Source organism: Ovis aries, chromosome 6 (genome assembly GCF_016772045.2).
Source record: "Ovis aries strain OAR_USU_Benz2616 breed Rambouillet chromosome 6, ARS-UI_Ramb_v3.0, whole genome shotgun sequence".
NCBI lineage: Eukaryota > Metazoa > Chordata > Mammalia > Artiodactyla > Bovidae > Ovis > Ovis aries.
Window position 1 is genome coordinate 89,124,028 of NC_056059.1, and position 22,809 is coordinate 89,146,836.

The window sequence follows — 22,809 nt, forward strand, 5'->3', positions numbered from 1 at the left end:
TGTAGCAATACACTCTTATTCAGAGTTAACTCCAAGGGGAAGAACTTTAGTCAGCGTATCTCATTTTCAATTTGGAAAAGTAATGTCCTTTGCCGATTTATGGGTAGTGGTTAGTGGTCTGGCTGGGCATACAGGGACATGGGCAAAATAAGAGGCAAGGATTGAGGGATAGATACATTTGGGACCTCCTGTAATGTTAAAAGAATGTGAACATATTTGTATACCATGAATATGCCAACGATAACAGCAAAAGCAGCAGCCAAAAGGGATCACCTCTGCAGGGGAGGCTTATCACATTGATGAGGTAGCTGATATGACCTCTTCTGTGGCTACAAGTCAGCCTCTTTCTACAGCTAGGCAGTGCTTGGTCAATGGTTCCCTGACCAAAGTATGATGACAGAGATGGGAGTTATTTATGATCTCAGAAAAACAGGGACTTCTCTTCCTCAGGACTGATCTATCTACTACTATATTTGAGAGTCCCAATCTTCCAGCAGTAGAAAGCCGATGCTGATCACCTGATAATACATCACCTGATACACCAGGGGTAATAGTCAGCCATCTGGTGGCAGGTTGATTCTATTGACTTCATCTTTATATAAGTGAGTGAGTGAAAGTTATACAGTCCATGGACTTCTCCAGGCTAGAATACTGGAATGGATAGCCTTTCCCTTCTCTAGGGGATCTTCCCAACCCAGGGATTGAACCCAGGTCTCCCACATTGCAGGCAGATTCTTTACCAGCTGAGCCACAAGGAAAGCCCAAGAATGCTGGAGTGGGTGGCCTATCCCTTCTCCAGCAGATCTTCCTGACCCAGGAATTGAACTGGGGTCTCCTGCATTGCAGGCAAATTCTTTAACAACTGAGCTATCATCTGTATATAGGTTGTATCAATTTGTCTACATAGACTGGATCGTTATCGTGCAGCTATCTTTATTTCTCTTGCCTGCCATACTTCCTGTAGCAATGCTATTTATAAAATAATGGAACGGCTTATTCAGCATAAGAGAATCTCCTACAACATTGCATCTGTCCAAAGAACTAATTTTAATGAAGATGAACTAAAGTAAAAGAATAATAACCATGTGATCACTGGTTTTAAATGGTTTATAGATCCATGTGATTACTGAACTATAAAGCAGTGATATTATACAGTGGTGGGATGGACTGTTGAACTCACTTATGACCTAAGAAGCAAGTTAGGAAGTACTATCTTAAAGAAATCAGATGCTTATTCTAATAACAGAGCACGTTGTTCTGAGAACACAGTGGTGGCTGTGGAATGGCACAAGTCACTGTTAAGACCTAATGACAACAGATTATGTTGTCCAGTCTGAGACACTTAAGAACTAAAATGGAGCAGTAAACAATTAAACTTACATAATTTTTTAAACTACATATTAACCAACAAATTGCTTTTATTATATTGGTGTCCCTATAAAATAGTCCATTTGAAAACTTTCAAAAAGAAGTCTGTATGCTAGAAAATATTAAAACTGCTTAATATGATTATTAGTACATTTAAAATAGCAGCCAATAATTATTCTATACATACTTATGTATTTTAATCAGTTTCACAAATATATTTGTCTCATATCATGTATATTTTCACTTCAGAAAAATGCATTTTTTTCCAGATTCATTGAGATATAATTGACATCTAACATTGTGTAAATATAAGGTGTACTGTGTGATTTGATACACATATATACTGTGAAATAATTGCCACAATAAAGTTAACACTTCTATCACCTCACATAATTACCTTCTCTTTTGTAGTGATAGCATTTAATATCTGCTCTCTTTAGTGACTTTCAAGTATGTAACATACTATTGCTAATTATAATCACCATACAGTAACTTAGATCCCAAGAAATTTTTCATCTTATAATTGCAAGTTTGTATCCTTCACCCAACATCTGCCCTTTTCCCCTGGCACCCAGCTACACTGAAGAATGTCTTTTAACATGGTAATATGTTTGTAATTTTTCAGAAGAATATCTCTAAACCCTTTAACATATTTTACACTTCAGTCGCTCAGTCAAGTCCGACTCTTCATGACCCCATGGACCACAGCACACCTGGCCTCCGTGTTCATCACCAACTGCCGGAGTTTACCTAAACTCAGGTCCATTGAGTTGGTGATGCCATCCAACCTTCTCATCCTCTGTTATCCCCTTCTCCTCTTGCCTTTAGTCTTTGCCAGCATCAGGGTCTTTTCAAATGAGACAGCTCTTTGCATCAGGTGGCCAAAATATTGGAGTTTCAGCAACAGTCTTTCCAGTGAATATTTAGGACTGAATATTCAGTCCCTTAGGATGGACTGGTTGGATCTCCTTGCAGTCCAAGGGACTCTCAAGAGTCTTCTCCAACACCACAGTTCAAAAGCATCAATTCTTCGGCACTCAGCTTTCTTAATAGTACAACTCTCACATCCATACATGATGACTGGGAAAACCATAGGCTTGATGAGACGGACCTTTGTTGTTAAAGTAATGTCTCTGCTTTTTAATATGCTGTTTAGGTTGGTCATAGCTTTACTTCCAAGGAGCAAGTGTCTTTTAATTTCATGGCTGCAGTGACCATCTGCAGTGATTTTGGAGCCCCCCAAAATAAAGTCAGCCCCATCTATTTGCCATGAAGTGATGGGACCAGATGTCATGATCTTCGTTTTTTGAATGTTGAGCTTTAAGCCAACTTTTTCACTCTTTTCTTTCACTTTCATCAAGAGGCTCTTTAGTTCTTCACTTTCTGCCATAAGGGTGGTGTCATCTGCATATCTGAGGTTATTGATATTTCTCCCGGCAATTTTATACTTACTAAATTTTAAATTGTTAACGCCCTCAGTTGACTTTTCTCTAGACCTCAGTGTTTTTATTTGGAAACATGCTCTTTATATTGGTTAATATAAGTATCTGATAAACTCAGAGCAAATTATGCCAAGTGGAGTATCTTCTCAGGTTGGATTTTGTTTTATTAAATAAGTAAATATTTCAGTCCAAATGTTGTCAATTACTGTCTTTCCTGCTTCCAGTCATTGTATCTTTTTAAGACAAATCTCATCAAATAAATGATCTCTACTTGTAATTCTTTGAATGTTATACTAAATTTAGATGTTGCACAGTAATAGGTTAATTCTTGACTCATTCTACTCTTGTACAGAATATGTTTATTCAAGCAAAAATAGAAGCTCTAAAAATAATCTTCTCATAAGTCAAGGGTATTTGTTTCCTATTGCTGTTGTATTCAGAGAAGGCAATGGCACCCCACTCCAGTACTCTTGCCTGGAAAATCCCATGGATGGAGGAGCCTGGTAGGCTGCAGTCCATGGGGTTGCTAAGAGTCAGACACGACTGAGCAACTTCACTTTCACTTTTCACTTTCATGCATTGGAGAAGGAAATGGCAACCCAGTCCAGTATTCTTGCCTGGAGAATCCCAGGGATGGGGGAGCCTGGTGGGCTGCCGTCTATGGGGTCGCACAGAGTCGGACACGACTGAAGTAACTTAGCAGCAGCAGCTGTTGTATTAAACTACTGCAGACATGGTTGTTTAAAACAACACAAGTTTATCATCTTACAATTTGGGGGATCAGAAGTCTGAAATAGATTTCTCTGGGCTAAATTGGGAAAGTGTTGTCAGGATTGCATTCTCTTTGCCTGCTCTAGGGGCAATTCTGTTTGAGTTTTCTAGCTTCTAGAGTTGCTTGCATTCCTTGGTGTGTGACCTCTTTTTCCATCTTAAAGCACAATCCTCCAACTTCTGTTTCCATCATCACATCTTCTCTAACTCTCTTTCTCTTTTATCTTTTCAAAACTCTCAGATTACATTGGCTCACCTGGATAATACAGGATAGTCTTTACATCACAAGAGCCTTAACTTAATAGTACCTGTCAAGTCCCCTTTGCCATTTAAGGTTACATGTCCTTACACGTATAAGCATGAGATATATTGGTCTGTAGTTTTCTTAAAATGTAATTTTTTGATTTTGGTATTGAGTAATGTAATCCTCACAGAATTATTTGGGAAGTATCCCCTCCCCAGGATGAGATGGCTGGATGGCATCACGGACTTGATGGACATGAGTCTGAGTGAACTCCGGGAGATGGTGATGAACAGGGAGGCCTGGCGGGCTGCGATTCATGGGGTCGCAAAGAGTCGGACATGACTGAGCGACTGAACTGATAGAACTGATCCCCTCCTCATCAATTTTCTGAAAAAGTTTGTATAGAATTGGTATTATTCCTTGTTTAAATATTTGGTAGAATTTGCCAGTGAAGCTATATGAGTCTAGAGTTTTCTCATAGGAAGGTTTTTAACTGAAAATTCAGTTTATTTAATAGCTATAAAGTTATTTAGACTATCTGTTTCTTCTTCAATGAGCTTTGGTAGTTTGTGCATTTCAAGCAACCTATCTGTTTTATGTCCTCTTCAACTCAGGTAATATTATTTGCTCTGAAATCTATTTTGTTTGATATTTATATAATCATCCCAGCTTTCCATTGATTAATCTTAACATGGCATGGTTTTTTCCATCCTTTTTTTTTTAAGACCTATATGTTAATATAGTTGGATCTTGCTTTTTACCCAATCTTATAGTCTCCAGTTTTAAAATGAGACTATTTAGACCACTTACAATTAATGTGATCCATATCTTGGCTACAGTGAATAATCCTTCAATAAACATGGAAGTGTAAATATCTCTCCAAGATAGATTTCATTTGTTTTTTAATATATATCCAGAAGTGGGGTTGCTGGATCATATGGTAATTCTATTTTTAATTTCTTGAGAAACCTCCATACTGTTTTTAATAATGATCATACCAATTTACATTTCAACCAGTAGTGCACAAAGGATCTTTTTTTCCATATCCTCTCAACTTTAGATACCTTTTGATATTAGCTATCCTAATAGGTGTGAGGTGATATGTCATTGTGGTTTTGATTTGCATTTCACTGATAATGACTAATATGAGTATCTTTTTATATATTTGTTTACCATTTGTATGTTTCTTTGGAAAATAGTCTATTCAAATCCTTTGCCCATTTTTTAATTGGGTTGTTTGATTTTGCTATCAAACTATATGAGTTACATATGTATTTTGGATATTAAGCCCTTATTGGATATATGGTTTACAAATATTTTCTCCCAATCCATGGGGTGCCTTTTAATTTCGTTGTTTCCTTTACTATGCAGAAACTCTTTACTTTGATATATTGTTAGTTTTGCTTTTGTTGCCTTGACTTTTAGTGTCAAATCCAAAAAGTCATAGCTAACACACATGTCAAAGAGCTTTTCCCTTCTGTTCTTCTGTAACTTTTACAGTTTCATATCTTACATTAAAATGTTTAATCCATTTTGAGTTGATTTTTTTTTGTATGGTATAATATAAGGGTCCAGTTTCATTCTTAACATGTGTATATTCAGTTTTCCCGACACTATTACTTGAAGAATCTATTCTTACCTTATTTTCTTGCTGCCTTTGTAGAAAATTAGCTGACTATATATGAGGTGTTTTTTTTTTTTTGAGTTATTGATCTTATGGGAAAGGATTTCAGCTTTTTACTTTTGAATATGATGTGGGCTTGACATATATGACATTTATTATTGTTGAGAAACATTCCTTCTATACCTAGTTTGTGAGAGTTTTTTTTTTTTTTAATCATGAAAGGATATTCAATTGTGTCAAATGCTTTCCCTGCATTTAGAAACTAATATTATGGCATGCAGTCCCATCACTTCATGGCAAATTGATGGGGAAACAATGGAAACAGTGACAGACTTTATTTTGGTGGGCTCCAAAATCACTGCAGATGGTGACTTGCAACCATGAAATTAAAAGACACTTGCTCCTTGAAAGTAAAGCTATGACCCACCTAGACAGCATATTAAAAAGCAGATTAAAAGCAGATATTAAAACATATTAAACTGATAACAGATAATTCATGTCAATGTATGGCAAAACCAATACAGTATTGTAAAGTAAAATAAAGTAAAAATAAAAATAAAATAAAAAAGCATATTAAAAGCAGATATATTACTTTGCTGACAAAGGTCTGTCTAGTCAAGACTATGGTTTTCCAGTAGTCATTTATGGATGTGAGAGCTGTACTGTAAAGAAAGTTGATCACCAAAGAACTGATGCTTTTAAACTGTAGTATTGGAGAAGACTCTTGGACTGCAAGGAGATCCAACCAGTCCATCCTAAGGGAGATCAGTCCTGAGTGTTCAATGGAAGGACTGATGTTGAAGCTGAAACTCCAATATTTTGGCCACATGATGCGAAGAGTTGACTCATTTGAAAAGACCCTGATGCTGGGAAAGATTGAGGGCAGGAGGAGAAGGGGACAACAGAGGACGAGATGGTTGGATGGCATCACCGACTCAATGGACATGAGTTTGGGTAAACTCCGGGAGTTGGTGATGGACAGGGAGGTCTGGTGTGCCATGGTTCATGGGGTCGCAAAGAGTCACTGAGCAACTGAACTGAACTGAAGTCAAAAACCTGTAGAATAAGTCAGTGAAACTAAATCTGTTGTCAGGTGCAAGGAATGACTGGCTAAATACTGGAAGACAAATCAGAGGTCATGATTTGTCATAACACAAGAAAACAGTAGGAGAAAGGAGTAAGATGGCAGTGAGGCTAACGGATTTAGCAGTCTCAGTGTGAAATGAGCTGGATTACTTGAAGCTCCCTATTAATTACCAGAGAAGCTTGCCTATTACTGAAGCTTGATTGTTATTGAATGTGGGTCATGTGCTGAATAGTGTGTGTGGGGGGGAGGGGCTGAATGAAAGGAAATTAATTATGGGTTGATTTTCCTTCTGACTACTATACAAACACCCCAGCTTGCCCTTTCAAGGAAGGGAAGACTTTCCCAGGGATTGCCTTTGAAGGAATCAATTTTCTTTAGTAGGAAGTTCATTCCACCTTTGTACCTTATGGCCCCAGGCATTTGCCTGCTCTGATCTGTTCACTATAATTATTGTGTAGACATCTCCCAGATTTCTGATCTGCACTGATTCATTCCATAGTTCATCTGGCCTTTGACTGTGGCTCCATTCCCAATTTATAGTTCTCCTCCTGTCCTTTGAACTAGACTTTGTTGTTTGGGCTCTTCTTTTTGATTCTTGGCCTGTTCTCAAAAGAGTGTTCTGATAATCACTCCCATTTCAAACTGCTTCACTTTCATTATTCTGTAAGGACGCAATCCCTACTTCTGTAGGGACCATAACCCACATTTCTGATCATGAAGTCATACCTCAATCCAAACCACTGGAACCTACATGAGAAATTTGCAGTACTTGTTTATAGGTGTTTTCCTCTGCTATGTACCAGATGAAGTACCAGAATTAGCTATAATAAATGGCAAAGTCCAGATCATTCTCTACTGTGTATTTTGGCTCCTTGTCTCTGGCAGCTGGGGTAAATTGCAAAGGATTTGATGGTTCAGTAGAGTGAAATTCTGGCAACCCAGTCCAGTATTCTTGCCTAGAGAATTCCAGGGATGGGGGAGCCTGGTGGGCTGCTGTCTATGGGGTCACACAGAGTCGGACACGACTGAAGTGACTTAGCAGTAGCAGCAGCAGCAGAGTGAAATTCTAGGGACATGTGCACAAGGATTAGTGCAAGTGAATTTGGGATGCAGGGATGGAAAACCTGGAAGTGAAAGGCCCCCCACTTTATGGGTCAGAAGCCATGTTCTTGTATAGGTTAGAAAGTAGTAATAGGAATAATAAGTGGTATGCATCTGTTATAAGAAGAGCCACAAATTCTTTTCTCTGTATTACTCACTAGTGTTTGAGACTGTCAACTTAAGCTTTCATTTATTTAATGGCTACTCATTGAGCACTTACCATATATGTATTAGGCATTGGGCTAGAATAAAGATACAGTAGTGAATAAAAACAGACATGGCCCCTATTGTTATTAAGCTTACCAACTAAGTGGGAGAAAGCTCTGAAGCAGAATGTGATCTAATGGAAAGGATACCTTGTGCCCCATCTTGGTGGGAGTACTAAGAATTATATAAAATCTATGTGGAGAGGAAGGGTTATGACAAACCATTGTAACAGGTTTTTAATGAGCTCTGAGGATCATGGTATTTTTCTTAGGGTATCTTGAGCTTGCTTTGATGCAAGTCTTATAAACAATGGTATGCATCAAAAAAGTTTCATTATTGGAGAAGGGCATGGCAACCTACTCCAGTATTCTTGCCTGGAGAATCCCATGGACAGAGGAACCTGGCAGGCTACAGTCCTTAGAGTCTCAGAGCTGGACATGACTGAAGCTACTTAGCATGCATGCATATATCCTTATGTATCATGTTTCATGTTCGGAGTCTTGAATGACTCTCAGCATTCAGTCAGGTCTCATTTGTCTTTGATTCACTTTGGTGAAAACGACTTCTTTGACTCTTCAGGGCTGCTTCCAGTAATTCTGGAGATTCCTTGGATTCTGTTTGGCTTAAATGTTTGCCACTTAATACCCTCTGATAAAGTCTTTCTTCTTTGACTGTGGTTGTAGGACCATGGCAACCTTCAAGAAAAGCCTCTCCAGATATGATTAACCTTGTCCATCAATAAACTCATAGATTTCTCTTGCTTTATATATACCTGATACAAGCAGTGTAGTACCTGGTAGAGAGCCTGGGTCACTGTTGACCAGCAGGGCCAGCAGCTGAGGATGAGCCAACTGTGGGGGAGATTGGATGGGACTTGCTAATACTCTGTGTCAGTCTGTCACCGTGTCTGACCACGATGACTTTCTAAGAGTGATGGTCTCTGCTTCACTTTTCCTTTTTAAACCTCATGCAGTTCTTTTGGTAAACTCTAACCTAGTAACATAGGGGAAAAGAATTTTGAGAAATGTGTTTTTCAGCGTTAGCTAAATTCATACAATCCAGCCTAGACATTCAGACTAAGAGGTCTCAGAGATACATTTGCTGGAGTTTCTTCAGAGGTGAAGATGGTACAGTGGCCCTAGGGCCATGAAAACCAGGCAATCATGTAAGGCCATATTTTTTGACACATCTAGATCATGGAGAAACAAAGTAAAATACCTAAGTGTTCTAATGGCTCAAGAGTATCACCAAATACTTAAATTCCTCCAAGTGTATACAGACGACCATTCCCTAATGATGCTTCCCTGAATGTGGAATAAGATTACATGCTCCCTTTGAGTCAATCTAAAGCCTTGGAGGTGGACAGTCTCATACCAGCACAGCTTTGAAGTTGCAAATAAATCCTGGAAGAATTGGGGTTACTCATGCTTCTCTTAAAGAATACCAGGGCCCCAGCAAAGGAGTAAAGAGGGTTGAGAGATTGCCATTCTAAAGGACAGAAATTTTTTAAGAGTGAAGTATATTTCCTTTTCTCTTTTGAATTTGAGCCACAGGTACAAAATAGATCATGCCATCAACTGTAAATTCACAGTTATTATCTGCTCCCTGTTTCAAGAACACCATTTAACAGGCCAAATATTTTACATATATATATATATCCAATAATGAGAGCAGCAGTAAAATTTTTCAGTGGCCTGTGGGAATGCTATACTCCAGTGAAGTTCAGTGTCTAAGTGCTCTAGGAGTCCACAGCATTGTCTATCTCTGGTTAGTTGATGACAATCACCTTCTATCAGCAGATACCTAGCTAACATATATGCCTGGACATGTTCCCCCTAACATTCTTGCTCAGTTTGGAACTCAGCTTCTTCCTTGTGTCTTTCATTTCTCCCACAGTCCTCCTCTTCACTTGTCAACACTGAAACCTCATCCTTCTTCTGGGAAAGAAGTCATAGCTTCTAGGAGGTATATGGAATGTATGGAAATCAAATGAAGATTTTGGGTCAAGTTTCTTGGATAAGCAGTCCCCACTATCTTAACCTAGTGTGGTGGCACTATGACACACCACCTGGATCCCTTCAATGAAGGCCTGATGCCTCCACTACTGAAGGGCTATCCATAGGTAGCCATTAGCTTTCAGTGCCTTCGAAGATTGCCTCAGTTCCAGAGACCCATGTAGGAAGTCCTACGTCCAATAGTGGACTGAGTATAAATGCTTTGCCATCTAAAGGCCTTTCTAGCTCCAAAGCTTCCAAAGGGGTTGATTGGAGCTTTACCCACTCCTCCCTCTTCCCATTCCTGCTTTCTTTTTTCCCTTCCACAGGTGTCAATCCCATGGGTATACCTTAGTCCCACAAGTACTCCCTGCACACTAAACTCAGTCTTAGAATCTGCTTTCTAGAAATCCAACCTGCAAGACATGAATAGCTTGTGAGTCTTTCTTGGAGCCATGCTTGGAAAGACAGATGACTAATTCCCTCCTCTGCCTTCCTCCTCTCAGATAATAGCCTTGTAGTAAGATTATGAATTAAAGATACATTGTTAGAGTAAAAAAATATGGAGGAAGGAAGTTTAGAAGGACTTAGAACTCAACAAGAGTTCAAGAAGTGAAGAAAGGCTTTCCAATGACTATGGTGTTTATATGATCTATGAAAGATGGTAGAGCCTGTCATAACTGTAAGACACAAGAGATAATCCTGTTCTTTTTTTTTCTCTCCAGTTTATTCTCCACTCTGCAGCTACCTATTTTCAACCTAAAATAGAGTCAGATTGCCTTTCTTCCTACAAATCCAAAAATCCCTTCTTATTACTCTTGGTATGGAGTTGAAACTCAAAGAATCTGTGACCTGGATCCTGCCTCACTTCTCTAGACTCATCTCTCATTCCTCAGCTCTCCTGAATTTCATTTAGTTTCACCAAAGTACCATGTTAATGCATTTTCACATATAGTTCTTCTTGCTTGGACTACTCCTTTTTTCTATTACCAAGTTGACTTCAGTTTATCAGGACTCAGCTTCAGTGTCACTTCCCTGGGAAACCTTTCCTGTCAATGTAATTCCCTTTTTTGGCTCTACCAAAGCACCCTATACTTCTCCTGGATTAGCATTTACCAAATTTTGTTTTAGTTTTAAAATTTTCTTATACAGTATACACTACCATAATGTTTGCTGAGGGCTTTCTATGTGTCAGGAACTGTTCTATGCACTTAATATGTATTATTTCCTTTAATCTTTACAATAACATTATGATACTATATTACCCTTTTTTGAAAAATAAGGAAACAGGCAAATGGAGGTTAAGGGAACTCATACCCTAAGGAACCTCACAGTAAGTGGTATTTTCACCTGTATTTTTACTTGGTCTGTCTGGTTCTGGAACCTGTGCTACCACTACATTGTGGTTTGGTATCTGCTACATGGTGCACGTGTGTGTACGAAGTAGCTTCAGTGGTGTCTGACTCTTTGCCACCCTATGCACTGTAGCCTGCCAGGCTTCTCTGTCCATGAGGTTCTCCAGGCAAGAGTTACCTTTCCTGCAACTCCTGCATTACAGGCAGATACTGCTGAGCCACTAAGGGGAAGCCCCTGCTACATCAGTTCAGTTCAGTCACTGAGTCGTGTCCGACTCTTTTGCGACCCCATGAATCGCAGCACACCAGGCCTCCCTGTCCATAGCCAACTCCCGGAGTTCACTCAAACTCACGTCCATCGAGTCAGTGATGCCATCCAGCCATCTCATCCTTTGTCATCCCCTTCTCCTCCTGCCCCCAATCCCTCCCAGCATCAGAGTCTTTTCCAATGAGTCAACTCTTCGCATGAGGTGGCCAAAGTACTGGAGTTTCAGCTTTAGCATCATTCCTTCCAAAGAAATCCCAGGGCTGATCTCCTTCAGGTAAACACTAAATAAATATTTATTGAATGAATTAGTTTAATAGGCCCAACCAGAAAAGAAGATGAATACTCAGAGTTATCGAGAATAAAGTAGGTAAGTTAAGTACAGATTATGGAAACTCTAGGACCCTGAGGAATAGTTTAGAGGTTAGATGGTTGGGAATAAGGATATACTGTTGAAATCATTTTAAAAAGGAGACTAGGTTGGCAACATTTTGTGAAACTTCTACTCTATGCCTTCTGCCTCAACCTTCAACTTGAAATTAGAACATGTAGAAAGGGGTATAATGAAATATTAATGGAAAAATTCAATAGTGCATAAGATCTAAAGGAAGAGTTTGTTTTCTTTAACATCTAAAGAAGCAGAAAGTATCTTTTATAGATAATTTTTTGGCATGACTATTAGGAGTTTTAAAAACATGAATAGATTTTTGAAAAATCGTTTACTTTCTATAGGATGGTTGGGAGAATATCATCTCTTTTTGAGAATTTAAGTTATGTATCTTTTTTTAAAAATTTAATCCCTTGCCCCCTCTCAGCTGCTCTTCTGCTGTGGCCCTAAGTTATGTATCTTCACCAAAGCTCACTTAGTATATATGAGATATCTGTCAAAAAGTATATATGTATATATACTTTTACATATAAAAATTTTTTTTTAATCTTATTTTTTCAATTAGGATTTTAGGGTTCATGTTAAACCCAAAATATTAAAAATCAACTGTGACAATCTATAACTTTTAATACTTTCTGTTGGTTCCATGTTCACAAGGCAAATAATACTTTTTGTTGCAAACAAAGCCATCTGTTTGGCCAAGTGTCTTGACTAGAAAACTTTGCTGTTAATCTCTAAGTGTGAAATTCTACCCTCAAGTATGTTTGCTGAGGGTGGTAAAGACTTAAAAATCATTGTTCTCCAAGGTGATTTGACTACATTGGATGAATACCAAGGATCATTTAAACATGGTCATGGAGCTTACCCAGGAATAGGGTAAGCATCATACCATTCTATTTCTTTCTCCTTCCCATCCCCTGCACCTCACCCTCATTTTTACTCATATTACAGAGTGAGGAATTATAATGATATTTCCCTCTTATAATTCTATTTGTTTTCACTCTAAAATGCCTTAAATTTCAAAGCTGTTAATCTGGTCTTCTGTTCTAAATTTTTTTTTTTCTCTCATCTTTTATTTCCTCCTATTGGTACTGTGTTACTGATGTACATTGTGACAATCTAGAGATACACATAAGAGTTTCAGGGAAACAGGCAGGACTAGACTAACAGGAAAATACTTGTCTTTGCATAGTTGAAAGGCTCTCTTTGTTGCCTTTGGCTATGTATATCTAAATCTATACATTCCTATATTTAGAATTTGGGGATACAAAAGTTGGAAGATGTATAGTGTGATCAGAACTTCTCATTGTTTTTATTATCAAGATTGGTAGAGAGCCTTGCATCATGGAAGTGAAAACTGCAGTCATTTACAAATAATAAAAGAAATGTTTGCATTTATATGCTGAAGAAAGTTGTATTACTACAAATTCTATTCTCATTCTATCCTGTACCCTCTCTTCCCTACTTCCCTCCATTTTTCTTTCTGTAGAGTCTGATAACTGATGCAAGTAACAGAGAGAATTTACTGTACTTTGAAGAATACTGTCTTTAACATATTTCAACATGTGTAATTATTAGTTTCAGGATACCCTTAGGCTGGGCTTCCCCAGTGGCTCAGTGGGTAAAGAATCTGCCTGTAATGCAGAAGACACAGGTGACGCAGGTTCAATCCCTGGGTCAAGAAGATCCCCTAGAGGAGGAAGTGGCAACCCACTCCAGTACCCTTGCTGGGAAGATCACATGAACAGAGGAGCCTAGCAGGCTACATATTCATAGGATTGCAAGGAGTCAGGCCTGACTGAAGCAACTGAGCAAGAACACCCTTAGGCTACTGAGTTACACATCAAAATGCACACGAATTTAAGTGACTGGAAACGTGATTTAATATTACTATAATGTGATATTATAAATATATTATGATAGGATATGTACTCAGGAAGCCCAGGAAGACCCAATCTAAATAAATCACTACGGAGATCTTGTGGAGAGCACTTCAAAAAGATAGGCAGTAATTCTCCAGAACAACTGAAACTGAGGCCTATATTACTTAAATTGTGACAGACAAGTCATAAATATTAAAACACAGTGAATGATGAAAGTGAGCAGGAGCTTTAAATACGAACCTCAGTCAAAATTTGGGAAGGAAGAAGTTTTGATTTTTGGCATAGATTTGTGATTGAGCTGTTTCTTTCAGGGGCAACTCTTAAGTAGTGTTGGTGAGATGTGAGGTTGCAGGGATTTATTCATTATTCAAGATAGTTGATAAATCTTGTAAGCAATGTTAAAAAGAAAAACTAGCTATATGTAATCATTTATTTTAACATATGATAAATGAACTACTTTGGAACAATAGGGAAATAAATGAATGGAAGATATTATTTTTTAAAAAGTAAATATTGAAATACGTTAAATGGCCTGAACACGATTTGAAGAGATTTATAAAACACAGAAGAGCATATACGAACATTTTAAATTAAAACAATAATTGGGAAAATATTAGGCTCTGTATTGACAGAAACAATATCTTTGTCATATAAATAGTTTATACAAAGTGATAAGCTAAATACCAAATTCTGAAAAAAAAAATTGAACAAAGAATATAATTTGACTTAGTTAACAAGAAAAATTAAGAATGAGATGTGAAAAATTATCAGTTCTAATAGTAATAGAGATGTAATTTGAAATAGCAACATATTATAATTTTATTCTTATTAACACTAAAAATTTCAGAAAAGTTAAAATGGTGAGATTATTTTGAAATTATTGTATTTTGCTAGTATCAGTATAAATTACGCAAATCATTTGTGAAGTTATTAGGCAATAAATATAAAAATGTATGCAATGTATTCTCTCTTTGAATCTCTCATTCTCAAAGGAATTGATCCTGTGAGAAATGCCAAAGAAAAAGACACGCATTATGATTTCATAGCATGGGAAAGGGAAAAATACAAATGGCCATTGACAGAGAACTGCTTAAATAAATTATGGTGAAGGAACTCAATGTAATACTATGATGCTATTTGTAAGGAATATTTGGGGTATATGGGGATGATGGGTGTTTTTAAATAACTAATATTTAAGAAAAAATATTTTTTGCAAGAGGGAGGCAGTAAAATCAAAGCATAAAGGATGAGGACAAAATAGAGAGACTGGCTTTCAAGTCCAAAGTATTAATATATAATTGTAACCCAAATGAACTCATTGATACCTTTAATGAAAGAATGCACCAGCTGAGGATTGGGTTTTTTTTGGTGATGGAAATGACAACAACCAAGAGGAGATGTCTTGAAAACAAAACTGATATGTGCCCATTCAGCACTGATTAGGACACTATCATCTTTCTATGAAGTATTTAGGGTGGTTATGCAAACAGGCATTCAAACTACTTAGAGATCCTTTTTCTTTTTAATCTTTTATTTATCTATTTAGGCTATGCTGTGTCTTAGTTGTGGCTCAAAGGATCTTCACTGTGGCGTGCGAACTTCTTAGCTGCAGCATGCATCTGGAATCTAGTTCCCCCACCAGGAATTGAACCTGGGCCTTCTGCTTTGGGAGTTTGGAGTCTTACCAACAGGGAAAGCCCAAGGATTCTTTTTTTGTTTATCATCAATGCTAGTCGGACACAACTGAGCGACCAAGTATAGCACAGAGGCAGGCTACCTCCCTTACCATTAGACATCTCATGCAGTTTGCCTAAAGGGATAGAATGTGATAGGCAGGTCAAAGCAAACACGGGAAGGAATGCTTGCACCTTTACTGCTTTATTTCTCATTATAAATTAATAACTTGCTATTCTAGTTTCATCATACATCAAAAATCTCTTTAAGGTTTCTTAGAATAAACAAGACCCTGTACTCAATCAGTTCTAGGACAGGAAACAAATCGAGTGTCCCCATCTGTAAAAGAAGAGAGTGAAGAATTTACCAAGGTAAGTGGCACCTTATGGACATGACTAATCACCTGGCCTTCCACAGGGGACACCCTATTTCATTTTACAAAGTCTTTGAGCATTAGCACATTAAGATGATCATTATGAATCCATGAAGCAACCAGAAAATGTTTTGCCATAATTTTAAATAAAAAGTTAGAGCATAACATTTTGTCTATCACAAAAACAATAATTTAAAATAAAGATGAATATGGGCACAATAATAAGGGAACAAGGAAAAAGAAACAGACTGAGTTAGTGGGACATGCCAATAATATATATATATATTTCTACTGCCATTTTGTTTGTTTACTTTAGAAAAATCAGGAGGAAAATGAAGTTCTGCATTATCTATGAGTGAGTGAGAGAGTGATGCTTGCTCAGTCATGTCCGACTCTTTGGAACCCCATGGACCATAGCCTGCCAGGCCCTTTGCTCATGGAATTCTCCAAGCAAGAATACAGAAGTGGGTTGCCATTTCCTTCTCCAGGTATATAAGTATAAAATGTAATCATTGTATTAGTAATAAAAATACGAGCATATTTAATAGTAATTAAATGATAAATTGTATATTAAGAAACACTAATTTTAGAGGCATTTTCATTTCTAATTGACCTGTGAATCTGTTAAGGCTAATACATGGTAACAGAGAAAAACTGCAATTCAAAATAAAGGTACACATAGGCAAAACACTCTCAGACATAAATCACAGCAGGATCCTCTATGATCCACCTCCCAGAATACTGGAAATAAAAGCAAAAATAAACAAATGGGATCTAATTAAAATTAAAAGCTTCTGCACAACAAAGGAAAATATAAGCAAGGTGAAAAGACAGCCTTCTGAATGGGAGAAAATAATAGCAAATGAAGCAACTGACAAACAACTAATCTCAAAAATATACAAGCAACTTATGCAGCTCAATTCCAGAAAAATAAACGACCCAATCAAAACATGGGCCAAAGAACTAAATAGACATTTCTCCAAAGAAGACATACGGATGGCTAACAAACACATGAAAAGATGCTCAACATCACTCATTATTAGAGAAATGCAAATCAAAACCACAATGAGGTACCACTTCACACCAGTCAGAATGTCTGCGATCCAAAAATCTGCAAGCAATAAATGCTGGAGAGGGTGTGGAGAAAAGGGAACCCTCCTACACTGTTGGTGGGAATGCAAACTAGTACAGCCACTGTGGAGAACAGTGTGGAGATTCCTTAAAAAATTGCAAATAGAACTACCTTATGACCCAGCAATCCCACGGCTGGGCATACACACCGAGGAAACCAGAATTGAAAGAGACACATGTACCCCAATGTTCATCGCAGCACTGTTTATAATAGCCAGGACATGGAAACAACCTAGATGTCCATCCGCAGATGAATGGATAAGAAAGCTGTGGTACATATACACAATGGAGTATTACTCAGCCGTTAAAAAGAATTCATTTGAATCAGTTCTGATGAGATGGATGAAACTGGAGCCGATTATACAGAGTGAAGTAAGCCAGAAAGAAAAACACCAATACAGTATACTAACACATATATATGGAATTTAGAAAGATGGCAATGACGACCCTGTATGCAAGACAGCAAAAAAGACACAGATGTGTATAACGGACTTTTGGACTCAGAGGGAGAGGGAGAGGGTGGGATGATTTGGGAGAATGGCATTCTAACATGTATACTATCATGTAAGAATCGAATTGCCAGTCAATGTCTGACGCAGGATACAGCATTCTTGGGGCTGGTGCATGGGGATGACCCAGAGAGATGTTATGGGGAGGGAAGTGGGAGGGGGGTTCATGTTTGGGAACGCATGTAAGAATTAAAGATTTTAAAATTTAAAAAAATTTAAAAAAAAATAAAGGTACAATAGGCATAAAACTATATATACATCTCATATCAAAAAGAGTATTTTCTGGACATGTGATTTTCCTCTTCTCAGACAAGCAAAAACATATTGAGCAATAAAACTCACCTTCTATTAAAGCTTTCATATTAAAGACTTTGAATAATCTCTGGTAAATTACTTGATAACTAGCCTATGAATATAAAATCTGGTTGTATATGCTTGTGATTTCCTTTTTAGCAAGCAAGTCAGTTTGTTGGTTTACTTCATTCTTGGGTTTCCCTTTCTTTTCCCCAAGTTATTAAAAAAATTAAAATAATTTTTTTCATCTCCTAGTTTCTCACAGTCAAATTAAAGTTTTTTGAAGTAATACATTTTTTATGGAGACACTCATTATTAAGATGCTTACTATAATAATTTCCATCTACATCCTTAGCAGTTAAAGATTTTTATAGACTATCATAATCTATGACTTAAATATTAAGAGAATATTAAGTTAAAACATCCTGATGCTGGGAAAGATTGAAGGCAGGAGAAGGGGAAAACAGAGGATGAGATGGTTGGATGGCATCACTGACTCAATGGACATGAGTTTGAGCAAGCTCCAGGAGTTGGTGATGGACAAGGAAGCCTGGCATGCTGCAGTCCATGGGGTCGCAGAGTTGGAAATGACTGAGCGACTGAACTGACTGAAGTTAAATATTAAGTTTATTGTGGAAAGTTACCAGTAATGGGCTGGTAGAACAAAATAGAGTCCAATGTGACCATTACCCAAATATAGGTTTGAGATTTACATTTCAACCTTATCTATTTAAGTAATTTAATTCAAATAGTAATTCAGTATAAGTAGAAGTATTATTACTCCAATTCTCTCCTCTGTGTTTTCTTTCTTTTAATCTTTTCATCACTGAGTCAGCTTAATGTAAGTCTGCACCTCCTTCTAAAATATGAAAATAGCAGCCACTTTTCACTCATTCTCAGAGAGAAATATTTTTGAGAGGAACTCTGTTAATTCCTCCACATTCTGCTTTTCAGAATTCAGCATCAAAGATTCATTTTATCCCCAGTCTTCCTTAATTGTCTACCACTGGCTGGTGTGAAAGCTGAAGAAGCCACTGGGTCTGAGTCAGTGACTTCTTACTATGTTCAGAGCAATTTCTCAGGAGTAAAAGGAAACAAGGAATTGTAGGCTGTGATGTTAAAATAAGCTACATCAGTAAAAAAAATAGCCAGGAGAGAGTAGATTTTACTGTAAAAAAGAAATGAGTAGAGCTAATTCTGTCTCTGGGTGCATCATATCTTTAGTTAGTCTTCAAAACTCATTGAATTCAAATAAATTGAAACATTTTTGGTTAGTCTCTATGTTTCCTATTCATGACAAGTAAAAATGTGAATTTAAAGTGTTTAAAATGAATGATCTTACATTTCATTCTGCAGTAACTCTTACCTCAAAACCCCAGGATACATTTCTGGGCACAGAGGTATACAGGAAATGAAAGCATGATAAAGAGAGATAGACCAATTGCAAGAGGTTATAGAAGATACATAGGACATAATACTCTCAAATACAACAATTATCTCCCAACTCCATAGACAAACACAGGTATGTTGCTCTTGGTATAGAAGGTGAGAAATGGAGTGTTTTCTGCCATATCAGTAAACAAAGATGTCACAGTCATCAGGGATTCCGGCGCTCCAAATGTGAATTCCTCAGCCCTAAGAGCCCTCAAGAAGGAGAAGAATAGTTGCATCTGGCAGCTATGAGGCTGCAGTCACTCCTTACGGTGACTGAAAAACTCACCAAAATATTAGCCTCAGACAGCTGAGATACCTATGAAAGGAATGATCTCAGTGAACCTAGACTCTCGCATCTTCTCATACAGAAATGGTAGTTTAGTCACTAAGTTCTGTCCAACTCTTGTTACCCTATGGACTATAGCCAGCCAGGCTCTTTTGTCCATGGGATTTCCCAGGCAAGAATACTGGAATGGGTTGCCATTTCCTTCTCTAGGGAATCTTCTCAATCCAGGGATTGAACCCAAGTCTCCTACTTGGAAGGTAGATGCTTTACCACTGAGCTACCTAGGAAGCCCTCCCAAACAGAAAAGTGCTAAATCCTTTAACTTGAGATAACCCAGTTTTATTTAATCCACAGAAATATTTTTGACATTCAGACTACTTACTCTTCATTGCAAGTTTCTATATAACCTGACTCCTTCCCACCTTTGCTCCTTCCTCAGAACTGTTCTCTCTAGGTTACCTGAGATGCTGCCTCTTAGGTTTGAAGTCCTAAAAATTCCCACTTAATAAAACATAACTCTCAGCTTTTCAGTTCAGTTCAGTCGCTCAGTCGTGTCCGACTCTTTGCGACCCCATGAATCACAGCACGCCAGTCCTCCCTGTCCATCACCAACTCCCGGAGTTCACTCAGACTCACATCCATTGAGTCAGTGTTGCCATCCAGCCATCTCATCCTCTGTCGTCCCCTTCTCCTCCTGCCCCCAATCCCTCCCAGCATCAGAGTCTTTTCCAATGAGTCAACTCTTCGCATGAGGTGGCCAAAGTACTGGAGTTTCAGCTTTAGCATCAGTCCTTCCAAAGAAATCCCAGGGCTGATCTCCTTCAGAATGGACTGGTTGAATCTCCTTGCAGTCCAGGGGACTCTCAAGAGTTTTCTCCAACACCACAGTTCAAAAGCATCAATTCTTTGGCACTCAGCTTTCTTCACAGTCCAACTCTCACATCCATACATGATCACAGGAAAAACCATAGCCTTGACTAGACGGACCTTAGTCAGCAAAGTAATGTCTCTGCTTTTGAATATGCTATCTAGGTTGGTCATAACTTTCCTTCCAAGGAGTAAGCGTCTTTTAGTTTCATGGCTGCAATCACCATCTGCAGTGATTTTGGAGCCCAAAATAATAAAGTCTGACACTATTTCCACTGTTTCCCCATCTATTTTCCATGAAGTGATGGGACGGATGCCATGATCTTCGTCTTCTGAATGTTGAGCTTTAAGCCAACTTTTTAACTCTCCACTTTCACTTTCATCAAGAGGCTTTTTAGTTCCTCTTCACTTTCTGCCATAAGGGTGGTGTCATCTGCATATCTGAGTGTGTGTTTTTCCAGTTGACTAGAGGAAGGGAAAGGCACCCATAATAATATAAATATTATAAAATATAAATAAGCATCAAAGGAAGATTCAAGAAAAAGTATAGAGAAAGATGAATATAGATAAAATATGTAAATTTGGATGCTAGTAGTTCCACTTATCATGTTGATTTTTTAAAAAATGTATCTTGCAGCTAGTTAAGAAAGTAAATTTAAAAGCCTTTCCCACTAAAACAAATGCAAATGCCTCCTCCATTGTCTCTGCTGCTGCTGCTGCTGCTATGTCGCTTCAGTCGTGTCGACTCTGTGCGACCCCATAGACGGCAGCCCACCAGGCTCCCCAGTCCCTGGGATTCTCCAGGCAAGAACACTGGAGTGGGTTGCCATTTCCTTCTCCAATGCATGAAAGTGAAAAGTGAATGTGAGGTTGCTCAGTCGTGTCGGACCCTTAGCAACCCCGTGGACTGCAGCCCACCAGGCTCCTCTGTCCATGGGATTTTCCAGGCAAGAGTACTGGAGTGGGTTGCCATTGCCTTCTCCTTCCATTGTCTCTAAACAATTTTAAAATGATCCATGTTAAAATAGACCATATGTGTTGAGTTGGGTGGTCTTGAGGTTATTTCTCTGTGAAGTAGGTTTATATTTATGTTAACGCAATCTTGGGTTATATTAAGTATCCACTCTATATTTTAGCTTTTTGTGAGACTGGGATCCACTGAAATATTCTAATTCTAGTCACATGATCAGTATCATATATTTCTATTTTTTTAATCCTATATTTCTGAGATTGAGTTTTGAAATTCAGGGCAGAAGTTTTTATTAATGACTGCTAAATTTTATCTCATTTTCTTCATTTCTTTATTTTAGGGAGTGAAGGTAATCATTTTGAATCTTGATTCTGCTATTGGTTATATTATTTACTGTTGGCAAGCTTTTTCTGAAAAAGCTAGTGAAATATTTCAGTCTTTGTGAGCCTTGGGTCTTTTCTACATATAAGTCTTTCATTAACAAACAAACTCTTTTAAATGTAAAGACTGTTCTTAGCTCAAGGGCCATACAATGGCAGACCTTAGACCAGATTTGGCCCCCAGGCTGCAGTTTGCTGACCCCTGATCAGCTGAATTAATTATTCATTGCTTTATAACAAATTATCCCCACAAACTAATGGTTTACAATATGGGAAAATATTATCTCAAAGTTTCTGTGGGTCGAGAATCCAGGGCTTAGTTTATCTGGTTGCCTCTGCCTGAAAGTCCCTTATCAAGTTATAATGAAGATGTCTAGAGTGCAGTCTCCAGTAAAGCCTCAGCTAAGAGAGGATGTATTTCTGAGCTCACTTGTGTGGTTGTTGGTGGAATTTAGTTCCTTGGGGCTGTTGGCCAGAAGTCTCCCTCAGTTTCTAGTCAGGGAAGCCTCTCCACAGGGCAACTGGGATGCATGACAGTGAGTTAGCAAGAGAGAGGAAGAAAAAAGCATGCAAAATGGAGGCCAGAGTCTCTTTATAACCTGATTTCAGAGGCGTCTCTTGTCACTTCTGCTATATTACATTCATTAGAAGTGAGTCGTTAGAACCAGTTCACACACAAGGGGAGGGGATCACACAAAGGTGTGAATACCAGGAGGCAGGAATAATTAGGGTCATCTTAGAGGCTGCCTGGCATATCTATTCATCCAGAATTTTCTGCAACTTAAAGAAAGCATGCTTTATTCATGAAGTTTTTGATGAAAATAAAGAAGTGTTCATGACAGAGTATTGTGGCATGATTTTTTCCTCTCAGGTTGACTCTAGTCCACTAATACTATGAGTATTGCTGGTGGCATACCTTTAAATTCTCAATAGTGATGTGATCTAACATTTTGTCATCATATTCCTGGAGATCTCAGGAAACATTTTAGTCAAATGTATTTTAAAAGTCACACTGTTTATGCATCATTGGATAGGTGAAATCAAGTTAAAATAAACTGCAGAAACTACTTTGAAGAATAAAGTAAGTCATTGCAATATTACAGCTCACGGATATTATAAAGAAAGGACCAGTCCCATCAGCCTTGCCTTCATGACAGGCAGT

At 38.0% G+C, this 22,809-nt stretch overlaps 1 long non-coding RNA gene across 1 annotated transcript in view; it reads left to right on the forward strand.

The window, feature by feature from the left end:
- LOC132659963 (uncharacterized) overlaps positions 1 to 20,978 on the forward strand; it is a 42,245-nt gene extending 21,267 nt beyond the window's left edge. The window contains exons 2-3 of the long non-coding RNA XR_009601060.1: positions 15,710 to 15,774; positions 16,093 to 20,978. This is a non-coding gene — a long non-coding RNA (uncharacterized LOC132659963). The remainder of the gene's footprint in view (positions 1 to 15,709; positions 15,775 to 16,092) is intronic.
- Positions 20,979 to 22,809: the final 1,831 nt, after the last annotated feature.